General features: G+C 37.6%; 1 pseudogene; it reads right to left on the reverse strand.

The window, feature by feature from the left end:
* Positions 1–6,562: 6,562 nt before the first annotated feature.
* LOC122042663 lies at positions 6,563–13,062 on the reverse strand (annotated as a pseudogene).
* Between the last annotated feature and the right edge of the window lie 1,715 nt (positions 13,063–14,777).

Below are 14,777 nucleotides of genomic sequence, written 5' to 3' on the forward strand. Positions count from 1 at the left end.
CATAAAAAAATTTGAAATCAAATTTTTTTTTTTTTTTTTTTTTTTGAGTCTGCAGGAGATGTGGGATCCTAAAATCCTAGGGTAGCATTTCCCCTTTTATATATACAGATCAAATAATTTGGCCAATTTCCCATGGTTATGTGGAAGCCATTTTACAAGACAAAGACATGGAGTTGAATATTGAGGGAACCTCGAAAACAAAGTTTTTGATTTATGTCGCTCGTTTAACTACTTAAATTTGAAGGTACCAAATTAGCAAAGATCGAAAAGTATTCAAGCCTATTCAATCAAGTGACGAGCGTTTTTAGAATTGTTATTTTATTAAAAAAAAAATCCTATTTTAATGTGGGTCTCCCTAGCGTCGGTCAGAGACGATAGATTTTTCTATTGTTGTGGGTCTCCTCTCCTTTTGACGAGAGATAAGAGAAGAAATATATATAATATAATAATAATTAAAAAAAAAACTCTAGCAAAATATATGAAAAAAATCTTTGTCACCGTATAACTTCTAGAGCATTGTAGAAAAGAAAAGAAAAGAAATATCTTCGTGGAATTTTGATATCTGGTTGGTGACGATATAGTCATCAAGATTTGTAATTTGGATTGCAATTTCTTTCTTTTTATTCGCTTATATATAATGAAAGTACAAATCCTCTATTAGAGGTTCATTATTAGATTTACTTATTTTGATGGCAGAAGGATTGTTAATTTCCTCTAGATGTTTTTTTTTTTGTTTTAAATACTATCAAACTTTTTATTTTAAAAGTTTGAATGAAATATAATACAAGTCAATTTTAGATGATTGCAATATGTACTTGCATTCTAGAGATTTTAAAAATACTTGGAATTACTTACCAGAAAAAGAAAAAAAAATTCTTTTGACATCTAAGCAGCAACTCCGGCAAGGGTTTGCATGTTTACTCCACCGATAATATATGTTACTCAAATTCCTTTATATATACTCTGTTGTCAAATTCCTTTATATATTCTGTTAGTCAGATTTTTTCTTACATGTTTGTATTTGTCATGCATCTCAATATTTTGTAGAATTAATTTCTTTCCTGTTTTTCTTGTATGTTTGTGATGTTTGTGATCTATAACATTTTTCTATTGTGATTTCACGCATTGAATGTTTTTAAAATTAAAGAGGGTGAACGTGAGATATCTATTAAAAAAAAAAAAACATTTTTCTACATCTATAAATAAGGCTTTTTAAAAGACGTAGATTTATGTGTTGGTATAATTAAAATTAAATTGAACTAATTCTCAAATTGTATCAAAGTCAGATTCATTAGCATTAGCATGCAGACAAAAGCCTATTTACCTTTTAATTGAAGTGAGCTCTCAAGACTATTTGCCCATCACTAAACAAAGTTTAAAATAAAACATTTTAATATTTCATTTTTAATTTCAAAGATGGATTATAAAGTCATTTATAAATTTATTTTTAATTTATCTAAATGACATTAATTTCAAATTCAAATTTTATCATAAATCATCAGCAAATTTTAGTCCATTTATAAATAGGGTTACAATTCTATTTTAAAATTTATTTCTAAATCTATTTTAAATTTATATTACATACTATTTCTATATATATTTTATTTATATATAAATATGAAACAATAATATATTTTAAACAGATTAAAAATATTTAAAATAATTAGTTTTTAAAAAAATATATTATATATAATTAACATTAGTATAAATAAATCTTCATATATAGATTTAGTCATTACATGACGTCAGTACCCAAAAATCAAGAAGGAGGGTCCCTGACAAAAGTTTTCCGACGCTTAAGTCAGTACAAATTTCGAATGGTCAAATGAAAAACAACAGAAAACATGTGCGCAAGAGTAGGCCTGAGATATTAGACAAAACATACCTTACTAATGGAGATGATCACCTTTTGTATATCACATCTCATAACTTTCGTAATCATGAGGTGACATAGAATATCAGAGGTTACATTGTCAGGTAATGGAGAGTGTATAACCTAGGCAATGTGTAATAATTGTTTGAGGAATCTTTCATTACACACAGATATACCTCTTTTGTCGTTTATAAATTATGCCATTGATAAGGTGGTTAAATGAATATGTTATAATAAATGGTCGGTGATGCAAAACATGATAATCCTCGAACAAGGTTCCAGCAGAATATTCTCTGACATGTGGTTATTCTTCTGACGGGTTATTATAATTCTCTAATTGTTGTCAGCTGAGTATATCTCGACCGATCGTCTTTATGCATGTCCTTGCATTAAACTGCACGGTTATATATTGATCGTTCGCATAATAATTCATAGGTAAAGTGAACCTAAGATTAGGGCGTCTAGTTGGGTTTGTAAAGAGAGTTACTTTAAACTTATGAGTAGAAGAGATGGGTATGGAGCCATGTGAACTCGTCTGGCCCCATTATCGAGTGAATACACAAGCATATTGTCGTGTGCACTCGTAGGGTTGACCAGTAATAGGGTCGACCGAGTGTGTGTAAAAGAGATTTATAGGCATCGGGGAGATTGACCTTTATGCTGATCATACCTATAGCTGGTTGATTATGAGGTGGGTCGGACATCTCTTAAATTCGGTCGACTATTGAACGATCAAATATGTTAGTTCTCCAGTTCAAGAATAAAGCATTAAACTACCTATATTTAACCGAATTAAGGGTCGTTCAGCCCTCTTCCGAACGGCTTGTAATCCGGTCGGGCTGACATTGAGAATCTTAGTGCTGGGCGAATGACAAAACTGGGTGAAAAATGTCCTCTTCCCTTGACTTTGACCGTCACATTACATTTACTTTGACCGTCACGTCATCTTCAGAGTCTACTCGTTACATCCCGTATCATCTATTAATAATTTTATTATAGGGCTTTAAGCCCTATCATTAACCCAAAGTTTCTTGGATCTAACTCCTATGTTATGTTTTTTTTCGTTGAAAATGATAGAAGAAGACAATGTGGTATATGTATAGAAGATAATTATCTTATAGTGATGGAAAGAGTGTAAGGCACTTTCTTTCCTGAAGAATCAACTATCTATCAGACTATATATCACATTGGTAGAAGAATGTGTTGTTGATTGAGAGCACTATATTTGCACCAAAATAGCAAGCATGCAATAAACAGGTAAATAAAAGAGTAAGGTTCAGAAATTGTTATCTCCTCAGGTCGAAGCGTCGGCGTGCCGACTGTCTTTAGAGAATATATTGTAGCCCACGGTGCAGAGGCTCTCCGGCAAAATTCTCCCAAGATCCGACAACCACTCGCATCGTCCGTAGGTGCACTCCAAGACGAACATCACACTCGGTCCCAACCTCAGATCGCGGAATACCAAGCCTCAGGACAGCGCACGCACACACAGAGAGGGAAGAAGAAGAAAAGTAGACTGCTTGAGAGATACCGAACGAGGAACAGAGGCGCAACATTTATTCACTCTGAAGTAAAGCACTGCTTCGCTAGCGAACCAAAGCATGCGTCGGTTCTGGACAGCAGAACCAAACCGTGCGTAGCTTCCTCACGCACGCGGGACAGAGCCAAATCAAACCAAAGACTGGCAAAAACAAACCAGGCCGCTTGCAAGCGTGAGGCCCACGAGCTGGGGATTTGCACCCCCTGCGCGTGATGATAACCTGTGTCGCGCCCGATTTATGGATTTTCGGCTCGAACCCCCCAAAACCACTTGATTTGGGCTCGGCCCGGGCATGCGTGTAGGTCCCCTTAACTTTGCTAAGCAAGGATGGAAGGGCTCCATATATATAAGGTCTTCCAACCTTTTTAGCTTAGCAATGTGAGACTAAATGAATATACATATGCATTACTAGAACAACAACAAAAAACAAAGAATAGTTTGAATTAAAAACACGGAACTCAACAAATCCCCCACTAATTCAAATTATTTTGGTCGAAAACAAAGACTTATCCTGAGGCTTGGTTGCAATGAGCTTTTAGTGAAAATACCTTCCGGTTTGAATTTTCACCTAAGTACACCAATCTTATTCACATATGTTTGAAGAGAACTCAGTCTTGAACTTAAACCTTTTATATGTGAAAATCAATTGGTAACAACTCATCACGGGCGATGGTTGAATCCTTCTAGGTTGGTGCATTACAACCATACCACCGAATCTTATTTCATAAGTGCTAAGGAGAGTTGCCTAGACCCCCCACACTGCGGCCCCACAGTTACACTTACATAGGTGAGTTCTCCAAGGATGTACTGCGAGCATCCTGTCATTAAGACCCTGAACTCATTAAGAGCTCCTAAGCTCATCCTTACTAGTAGTCAAGCATCTATCTAGGGAAGAGACTGTGAGATTACATTTCAATCAATTTGATACTTACGGTTCACCCTTATAACTTGTTTATACCACATTAAACCTACTTCTTAGGATCTCCAATCAGATAGGTTGGGTTGCCGCTATAGATAAAACCAGGATAGGCCTCAGTTCCATTCCCTTACTGGATCTCTTGATTTTCTCAGAATCAAGTCCTTTAATGAGTGGATCAGCAATATTGTTATTTGAACTTACAAAGTTCAATAACACCACTCCAAGAGACACTAACTCACGAATAGACTTTAATCTTATTCGTACATGTCTCTTCTGTTTCTGGTTATACTTGGAGCTTCTAATCTGAGCTATTGTTGTTTGATTATCACAATGTATTGAAATAGAAGGTATTGGCTTCATTATCAAGTGAATTTTAGAAAGGAGACCCTTAAGCCAATCAACTTCAGTTACTGTGGTATCCAAAGCACACAATTCTGCCTCAGATGTAGAACGGGTTATAATCGTCTGTTTAACAAACCTCTAAGCAACTGCACCGCCTCCAAGTGTAAAGACATAACCAGTAACGCCTTTACACTCAGCAGTGTCAGCTATCCAACTAGAATCACTATATCCCTCCAGGACTGTAGGAAATCTCCCATACCACAAGCCCAAGGATATAGTGCGTCTTAGGTATCTGAGTACTCTGTCTAATAAATCCCAATGCGTTCTGTCTGGACAGCTGGTAAACCTGCTCAATCTCGTTATAGCAAAAGAAATATCAGGTCTAGAATAATTTGCTAAATACATTAGACTACCTATTATTTGTGAGTATCTTAATTGAGACACTGCCACACCACTCTTATTCTTGTGGAGAGTTTTTGAAGGATCATAGGGTGTGACGACAGATTTAACTTGGCTATAGCCATATTTCTCTAATACTCTCTCAACATAGAGTGACTGAGAAATTGTCATTCCTTCAGTTGAACGAGTCAACTTCATCCCTAAAATCATGTCAGCACAATCCATATCCTTCATATCAAACTTACCACTTAAGAGGGTCTTAGTCTCATTAATAATAGAAAGGTTAGAACTAAAAAATAGGATATCATCTACATATAAACATAAGATAATATAATTATCACATTTCATTTTAGCATATACACAGTTATCAGAGCCATTCATTTCAAAGCCAAATGATAGCATAACTCTATCAAATTTTTCGTGCCACTGCTTTAGGGCTTGCTTTAAATCATAAAGAGATTTGACTAACCTACAGACTTTATTCTCATTTCCAGAAACTACATGTCCCTCAGGCTGATCCATATATATCTCTTCTTCAAGATCTCCATTAAGGAATGCCGTTTGACATCCATTTGATGGACCTCAAGATGATATATGGATGCTAATGCTATTAACACTCGGATTGTAGTATTTCTGATAACAGGAGAATAAGTGTCAAAATAGTCAATCCCTTCTTTCTGTTTGAATCCCTTAGCAACTAGGCGGACTTTGAATTTATCTACTAACCCATCAGGTTTTAGTTTTCTCTTAAACACCCATTTACATCCTATAGTGGTACACCCAGGAGGTAAATCTACTAACTTCCAAGTGCCATTAGAGATAATAGAGTTCATTTCACTTTTAATGATCTCTTTCCAGTGCTTAGCTTCAAGAGAAGCCATAACATCTCTATATGTCACAGGGTCACCTTCTATATTATATGTGATAAAATCCTGGCCTAAATTCGTAAACACACGTTGCCTCTTGCTTCTTCTCAGTTCTGTATACTTACTAGATTCATCTAGTCTAGAATGATTTGAGAAAGATGTACCTACTACGGATAATGAGACTTCTATAAAATTTCTCCTAGAGAAAGAATTACAAATATTAATTCGTTATATATATATATATATATATATATATATATATATATATATATATATATATATATATATATATATATATATATATATATATATATATATATATATATTTCTTTGGAAAGAAGCAATATTTATTTCGAATGGAGTAGTTTACCTTATTTTCTAGCTAGTTGGAAATAAATTATCAATGTTTCCCCTTCGTCTGAGCATTGATAGCAAAAGCAATATTGAGCTGCATGCAGTTCGCAAGTTGTAATATTAATTCTAACAAAATGCAGAGGCGTCCTAGCTTAGTCCAGCACTAGCGGGTTCAACCGCGGGACCGGTACTCACACCAAGTGTTTGTTCCTAACAAGCACCAAGCTCAATCCTTCAGCCATGTCCACCTTCCCCCCATCCTCCGACTCCTAATCGAAGCACTGTAGCATCGCCGCCAGCGCACACGGTACGAAATGCAGCGCTAGAGACGCCCCCGGACAAAGTTTGCGTCCGCTTCCGAAGGGAATCAGCTCGAAGTGCTGCCCCCTGACGTCCAATTGCTATCCGGGCTCCTCCAGGAACCTCTCTGGCCGGAACTCCAGTGGCTCCGGCCATTGCTCCGGGTCCCTTCCCATGGCCCAGAGGTTGACAAAGACCGTCGTGTTTGCTGGAACATCGTATCCTTTGATCTTGGTGTCCCTGGTGGACCGCCGAGGGATCATAGGGACAGAGGGATGCAACCGCATTGTTTCCTTGATGATGGCCTGCAGGTACGGGAGGTTGGCCGCGTCGGACTCCTGTAATAGAGATAAAATATAATTACCTAGATTGACCGGATCAAATTACCAAGTCAAATCAAATTAAGTATTAGGGTTATTCTAATAATTCAGTTATAATTATTAGAATAATTCTCAGAATAATTTTTAGAATTATTCTATTATTTGTTAATTGGTTAATTGACCGAGTACTTGTTTAAACTCTATATATTGTATTGTTCTTAGGACAAATTTAAATGAACAAGATTTATTATTACTCTCATCTCTTCCTATTATTCCTTTATCATGGTATCAGAGCCAACATCTTATCCCACCTATTCTTTTCTAAAATAAACCTCTATTTCTCCACCTCCCTCTCTGCATTGCCTTGTGTGAGAACTTCCTCGCCCAGCAATATATGCATGTTTTCTCTTCTTTTGTCCTTAGAATAATTCTCTTCTTTGCTGCTGCTCCTGAAGATCTCAATAGCTGTGGATTTTTTCTTCTTCTGCCGCTGCATAAGAAGAAGCTGCCGGCAAGGAGTTCTCAATTGTAGTGACACAAAAGTCCTGCCCACGCCAAGGAGTTCCAAAGAAGATAAGTCATTTAATCTTTTTTTGAGAGCACCTCTCTCCATCATCCACCATCCCAGATAAGCTATCATTACATAACTCACTATTTTATAATGTCAGAACTTTCATCTCCATCATCTCCCACAGAAACAAACCTTGGAACACAACTCTCTTCCTTACCCCTAAATGCCATGTCTTATTTACCCATCAAACTCACCAATGATAATTATATGCTTTGGAAGATGCAATTTATTTCGCTACTTCGTGTTCATGATTTACTCGGAATTGTTGATGGTACCTCTCTTAAACCGCAAGAGGATGATTCATGCTATACTATATGCAGTAAGAAGGATCAACTAATTATGATATGGCTGATTTCAACGATTAGTGAGCCTATACTTCCTGCAATTGTAGGGCTTGTTAGTTCTCGTCAAATATGGGAAGCTCTTGCCCGAACCTTTGCTTCACACTCTCAAGCACGTGTTCTTCAACTTCGCATGCAGTTACAGTCGATGCACCGAGGAGACAAGTCCATCAATGAATATATGCAATTAATCAGAACCATTGTCAATAATTTAGCTACGATTGACCATCCGATTTCGGATTCAGATTTACTAATACATGTTCTTGCAGGATTGGGGCCTCAATATGATAGTTTTATTCCTAGCATAACTACTCGCATCGATCAAGTGTCACTTGATACCCTTCATGGCTTGCTCTCTTCGCATGAGATACTTCTACAATTACAATCTTAAAGGGTTTCAGATTCTCTTGTTCTTTCGGCACGCAAGACTGATAGTACTGTCCATCAAGGAAATCAAGGTGGTCGAGGACGAGGACAAGGGCGAGGACAAGGTCGAGGACGAGGTCAAGGACGAGGTCAAGGACGAGGACGTTGTCAGATTTGCTTCAAGATTGGTCACTTTGCTCATCAATGTTATAAGAGATATGATCGAAATTTTAATGGAGGTTTTGCATCCACACCTCAAGCATCAACCTCAACTCCATCATATCACCCAGGGGCATTTTCTCTTATAAGCAATCCTTATATGCCTACGACAAATTCTTCAGTCTCAGGATGACATCCAGATTCTGGAGCAATTCATCACGTTACATCAGATTATGACATTCTTGCAGAGGCCTCCTCCTATCATGGTCCTGACACTGTAGAAGTAGGCAACGGTTCAGGTTTGCAAATTGCTCACCTTGGAAACACATTTTTCCATTCATCTGGTCGACTCTTTTCTATGCGCAATACACTTCATGTTCCTTCTATCACTAAAAATTTATTCTCAGTTCGTCAATTTGCTCTTGATAATAATGTGTTTTTTGAATTTCACTCTCACTATTGTCTTGTGAAGGATCCCACAACCAAAACCACCTAGCTCAGAGGAGGAATTAGAGATGATCTATACTATCTTCAACCTATATCCGCCAAAGCTCTAGTTGGAGAACGTACAAATAAAACCTCCTGGCATGCACGACTTGGTCATCCATCTCTACGTCTTGTTCAAGGAATCATTAATCAGTTTGGCTTACCGACATCTTTATCATCCTCATCTCATTCTTGTGAAGCATGTTTGAAAGCAAAAAGTCATAAATTGCCCTTTGTTTCTTCTTCTCATATGTCTAATTTTCCTTTAGAACTTATCCACTCTGATGTTTGGGGCCCTGCTCTTATTTTGTCAAATCAAGGTTTCCTCTATTATGTAATTTTTATTGATGACTTCAGCAAGTTTACTTGGGTATTTTTCATGGAACGGAAATCTGATATTTTTGATATCTTTTGTCAATTCCAAAAACACGTAGAACGTTTCTTTGACCGAAAAATACTCTCTCTCCACTCTGATTGGGGTGGAGAATATCAAGCGCTTAATCGTCATCTGGGCTCTTTGGGCATTCTTCATCGAGTCTCATATCCTCACACTTCCGAACAAAATGGCTCTGCGGAAAGGAAACATCGTCATATAATCGAAACTGCCTTAGCTCTTCTCAATCATGCATCAGTTCCACTCAAATTTTGGGATGACGCAGTTCAAACTGCTGTTTATCTTATTAATCGTCTCCCTACTCCATTACTTCACCATAAAAGCCCCTTGGAAAAACTCCACAATCAGTCTCCTAACTATACCTTCTTACGTATTTTCGGTTGTGCATGTTATCCATGGCTACGACCTTATTCTAAACATAAACTTAATCCTCGTTTTCAACAGTGTGTTTTCCTTAGTTATAGTAATTTGCACCATGGGTATCGTTGTCTACATATACCGACAGGGTGTATATATATATCTCGGCATGTTATTTTTGATGAATCTCTATTTCCTTTTGCAGCCACAACAACAACTCTATCCTCAAACAGTGGTACTTTCTTACCCCCACCTGATATCCCATCTGAATTACCACAGGTTGCTCATTCAATTAGACACACTGGAAATGCAAGAAGAGATGACATCCTGGGTTCTGCTCCAGAATTCTCTGCAAATTCTCCAAGATCACCAGAATTGACCCAAGTGACTACTCCATTAAGAGCAGGGCATACTGATGAGAGGAATAATGTTGTGGAACCTATTCTGTGTCCAATCTTGGAAGCCTCGCCAGCTATGGATAATATGATCTCTAACTCTGGATCGTCAAATAATACAAGTCCGTCATCGGAATCGCCATGTCAGTTTCCTTCCTCCTCCTCGTCAACAAGTGATTCGAATGATGGTCCTCCTCGTCGCATGCTTCCCTTAGGTGACATATATGCACGATGCCCTCAAATAACAACTCGACATCCCCTTCCTCGAGCTCTATTGGTTTCTTCAAAGTCTATTGAACCAACTTGTTTTACACAGGCAAACAAGGATCCAAATTGGCGTAATGCAATGGCTATAGAATTTGATGCACTTCTTCATAATGGAACATGGAACCTAGTTCCGCGTACTCCCTCCATGAATGTGGTGGGCTCTAAATGGGTATTTCGTCTTAAGCATCGAGCTGATGGTTCTCTTGAACGACACAAAGCTCGACTCGTAGCCAAAGGATTTAGTCAACAACCAGGTATTGATTTCAATGACACTTTTAGCCCAGTCATCAAAATTACATCTGTCAGACTATTGTTATCAATAACTATTAGTTCTAATTGACCCGTACGACAATTAGACATTTCAAATGCGTTTCTCCATGGTCATGTTGAGGAAACTATTTTTATGGAGCAACCACCTGAGTTCATTCATCCACAATTTCCATCTCATGTTTGTCAACTCAAGAAATCATTATACGGTCTTCGACAAGCTCCTCGTGAATGGTTTCATCGATTATCTAATTGGTTACAAACTCAAGGATTTTCTGGATCAAAGACTGACTCGTCTTTATTTTACAAAAATAATGATGGATTTATGATATTTTTTCTTATTTATGTGGATGACATTATGATAACCGGTAATGATCACAAGGATATCACAACTTTATTAAGTCTTCTCAATCAAGAATTTCCTACTCGAGATTTGGGCATTGTTCGATTTTTTCTTGGCATTGATCTTATTCCACATGAGGATGGATATCTTCTCTCTCAGAGCAAATACATTACTGGACTTCTTCAAAGAGCTAAAATGAATGGGGCACGTCCGGTCTCTACACCAATTGCTATAAACAACTCTCTATCTTCATCTTCTCCTGCTCTGTCTGATCCACAGATTTATCGAAGCATTGTTGGAGCCTTACAATATGTCACTATCACACGACCTGATATTACTTTTGTAGTAAATCGTGCCTGTCAATTCATGCATGCTCCGACTGAACAAAATTGGGATAATGTAAAAAGAATACTTCGCTATCTCAAAGGTTCTATTCTACACGGTCTTCTTCTATATCGCCAATCGTCTCGAGATTTACATGCTTATAGTGATGCGGATTGGGCTAGTTCTCCTGAAGATAGACGCTCTACTATTGGATATGCGATATTTCTTAGACGAAATCTTATCTCATGGAATTCGAAAAAGCAACCTACGGTATCTCGTTCAAGCATTGAGGCAGAATATAAAGCTATAGCAAATACAACGTCTGAGATTATTTGACTTTAATCACTTCTTTCTGAACTTCATCTTGCACCAAAAATTTGGTGCGATAATATTAGAGCAACATATCTCTCAGCAAATCCGGTCTTCCATGCTCGTACAAAACATATAGAAATTGACTTTCATTTTGTTCGTGAACGTGTGGCAACTCAACAGTAATCTGTCTCTTATATCTCTGCTGAAGATCAAATCGCTAATATATTTACTAAGCCATTATCCAGACACCGTTTCAACAAGTTAGTAAGCAAACTCAACGTTAAAGATCTCCCGTTAAGTTTGTCGGGGGGTAATAGAGATAAAAGATAATTACCTAGATTGACCGGATCAAATTACCAAGTCAAATCAAATTAAGTATTAGGGTTATTCTAATAATTCAGTTATAATTATTAGAATAATTCTTAGAATAATTTTTAAAATTATTCTATTATTTATTAATTAGTTAATTGACCGAGTACTTGTTTAAACTCTATATATTATATTATTCTTAGGACAAATTTGAATGAACAAGATTTATTATTACTCTCATCCCTTCCTATTATTACTTTATCATCCTGCACCAGTCTTTTCTCGCCGACCACCGCTTCGATCTCATCTTGTGCCTTGCGCAGGATGTCCGAGTGGTTGATGAGTTCCGCCAGTCCCCACTCCGAGGTGACGGCCGAAGTGTCGGTGCCGGCTACGAAGATATCCATCACGAAGGATTTTATATTTTCCCTACTCAATCTCACTTCTGCACTGGAATCCTCTGCGATGTCAATCAATATATCCAGCAAATCCTTGATTCCACCGCTCTTTTTTTTTCTCGCCGCCTCCTTTTCCTTCATGATCCTCTCCATCATCACATCGTACCTTTGGCGGATGTTCTTCGACCTCTTATCGAACCCCTGCAAGTCCCAATTCTCCGCCACTTCCTCCACGATTGTCCTCATCTCCATCGCCTCCCCGTCCGACCCACAGCATCTGTGGCTCGTGGTCATCCGGGAGATCACATTGTTTGCGAGATTTATCAGTTCGCTGCCCATGTTGATGCTGGTTCTTCCAACCTTGCATCTGTCCTACAAGGACCGAACGAGGGAGACCACCTCTTCACGCCGGATGGGGAGGAGCTGTTCGATCGTCCGTCCTCCCAGGAGCTGCGACATGCAGAGTTTCTTCAAGAACCTCCAGTGGGGACCGTAGGGCGCGAAGACGAAGTCGGCGCAGCCGTAGGTGATGTATAACTTACGACCCTAAACTGAGGGCGGTCCGACCAAGCCGTCTCCTGCATTCTCATAATCTCTTTGGTGATGGAAGAGGAGGAGGCCACAATGCAGGGTACTGAACCGAGGCGGAGGCCGATCAGGTCACCGTAGCGCTTAGAGAGCTTATGTAACGATTGGTGGGGGATCGGCGTGAGGTGATGGAGGTGGCCAATTATCGGAAGGGCAATTGGACTCGGAGGGAGGCGGAGAGCTGGCCGCCGGCGCCGGCATGTGAGGAATAAGATTGAAAATACGATCACGAGGATGGGAATAGCGAGGGACTGGAGGCCTGCTGCTGCCATTTCCTTGGATTATATGCGCTGCAACAGAGCAGGGGGGCCAGCTAAATGTGTATATATACATTTAATTAATATTGTAATATCTTATCCTTTAATTTTATATAAAATATAAGAAACTCTGCCATAGGGTGGGAATATTTTTTTTATAATTGATTTTTTTTGGTTAAATGGCTCCTTAATAAATTAAATGTCTTAATTAAAAATATAGAATTTATTAAAATCGGTGGGTCCCAAGTACAACAAAGGTAAATATCTTATAATTTTTTTATTATCTAGTCTCTTCACTTTAGGACGGTAAACAAATCGAATCAAGTCGAGCCGAACCGAACTTTAGAATGTTCAAACTTGTTTGAAAAAGTAACTAAGTCGAGCCAAGTCGAGATTAAAATGAACCAAGCTTTTGAAATGAGTGTTCAAACTTGGCTTGGTTTATTTTTTTATAAGCTTGAGCTTGAGCTTGAGTTTGAGCTTGTTTGAAACTTGACTTGAGCTTGGTTCATTTAGATGTTCTCAAGCTCTCAATTCAAACTTGGCTTGAGCTTGGTTGGAGCTTGGCTTGAGCTTGGTTCGAGTGTGATTCGTTCAGATGCTATCAAACTCTCAATTCAAGCTTGTTTGATTTTTTAAAACTTGTAGTTGTTTGATTGGTTATTAAGGTTGATAATTTAAATTGATTTATTTTATTTTATTATTTATTTAGCATATTGAAAAGAATTTTATTAATGAATATACTTCGTGAACATTGTTCACAAACGTTGTTCACAAACATTAACGAGCTGAACACATGTGCCTTCAAGCTTATTTAGCTTAGCAAGCTATTCAAGATTATTTGTTTAATTAATCTTATGAACATAAATAAATTTTTAGCAAGCTAAATACTAAATTTGTTCATGAATACTTAATTCATTAACCGCCCTACTTCAATTATATACAAATTCTCTTTTAGGAAATATGTTCATAGTATAACATAGATAGTGTTTTTTTTTGACAACTAAGTTTTTATATATATATATATACACGGCCCCCTAGAGTCGGTTCTACGGATATGGAGGGAGATAAATATAGGTACATAGTTGAAAGTGCATGATCGGGATACTAATCCCAAGTAATGACATTCCGAGAATCGAACTTTGAATTTTTCGATTATGAAATTATACGTCCCCAGTTGTACTATGCCCTGGGAATAAAAGAATACAGTAAAAAAAAATATAAAAATTTACCTTATGGTTGTCTGGATTATAGCCCAGCCAAAAAAATATAGCTAAGTGAAAAGATTACTTGCTGTGAAATTTGTAAGTGAGCTTCTTTGAACCAATTAGACATTTGTTTGAAATGCTAACTTCATCCCTGGGTTGAAAATATGTTTAACATGGCACAACACCAAATATTCAAAGTTTTTTTCTAAAGATCAGCACCATAGTATTGCTGATTTGTACAAATCAAGATTAATATGGTGCTGATTTGTACAAATCAATACCAAATACTGGTACTAGTTTACACCACGTTGGTGCTAGTCTCCAACACCGATAAAAGACCAGTTATACAAATCAGCACCAACTACTGGTACTACTTTGCACCACGTTGATGTTGATTTACGTAAACTAGCATCACATTGGTGTCAGTTTATGTAAATCAATATCATTGTTAGTGCTGGTCTTTAAAAACACTAATAGAAGATCAGTTATACAAATCAACACCACGTTGGTGTAGGTTTACGC

This window comes from Zingiber officinale, chromosome 1B (assembly GCF_018446385.1).
Source record: "Zingiber officinale cultivar Zhangliang chromosome 1B, Zo_v1.1, whole genome shotgun sequence".
NCBI classification, from domain to species: domain Eukaryota; kingdom Viridiplantae; phylum Streptophyta; class Magnoliopsida; order Zingiberales; family Zingiberaceae; genus Zingiber; species Zingiber officinale.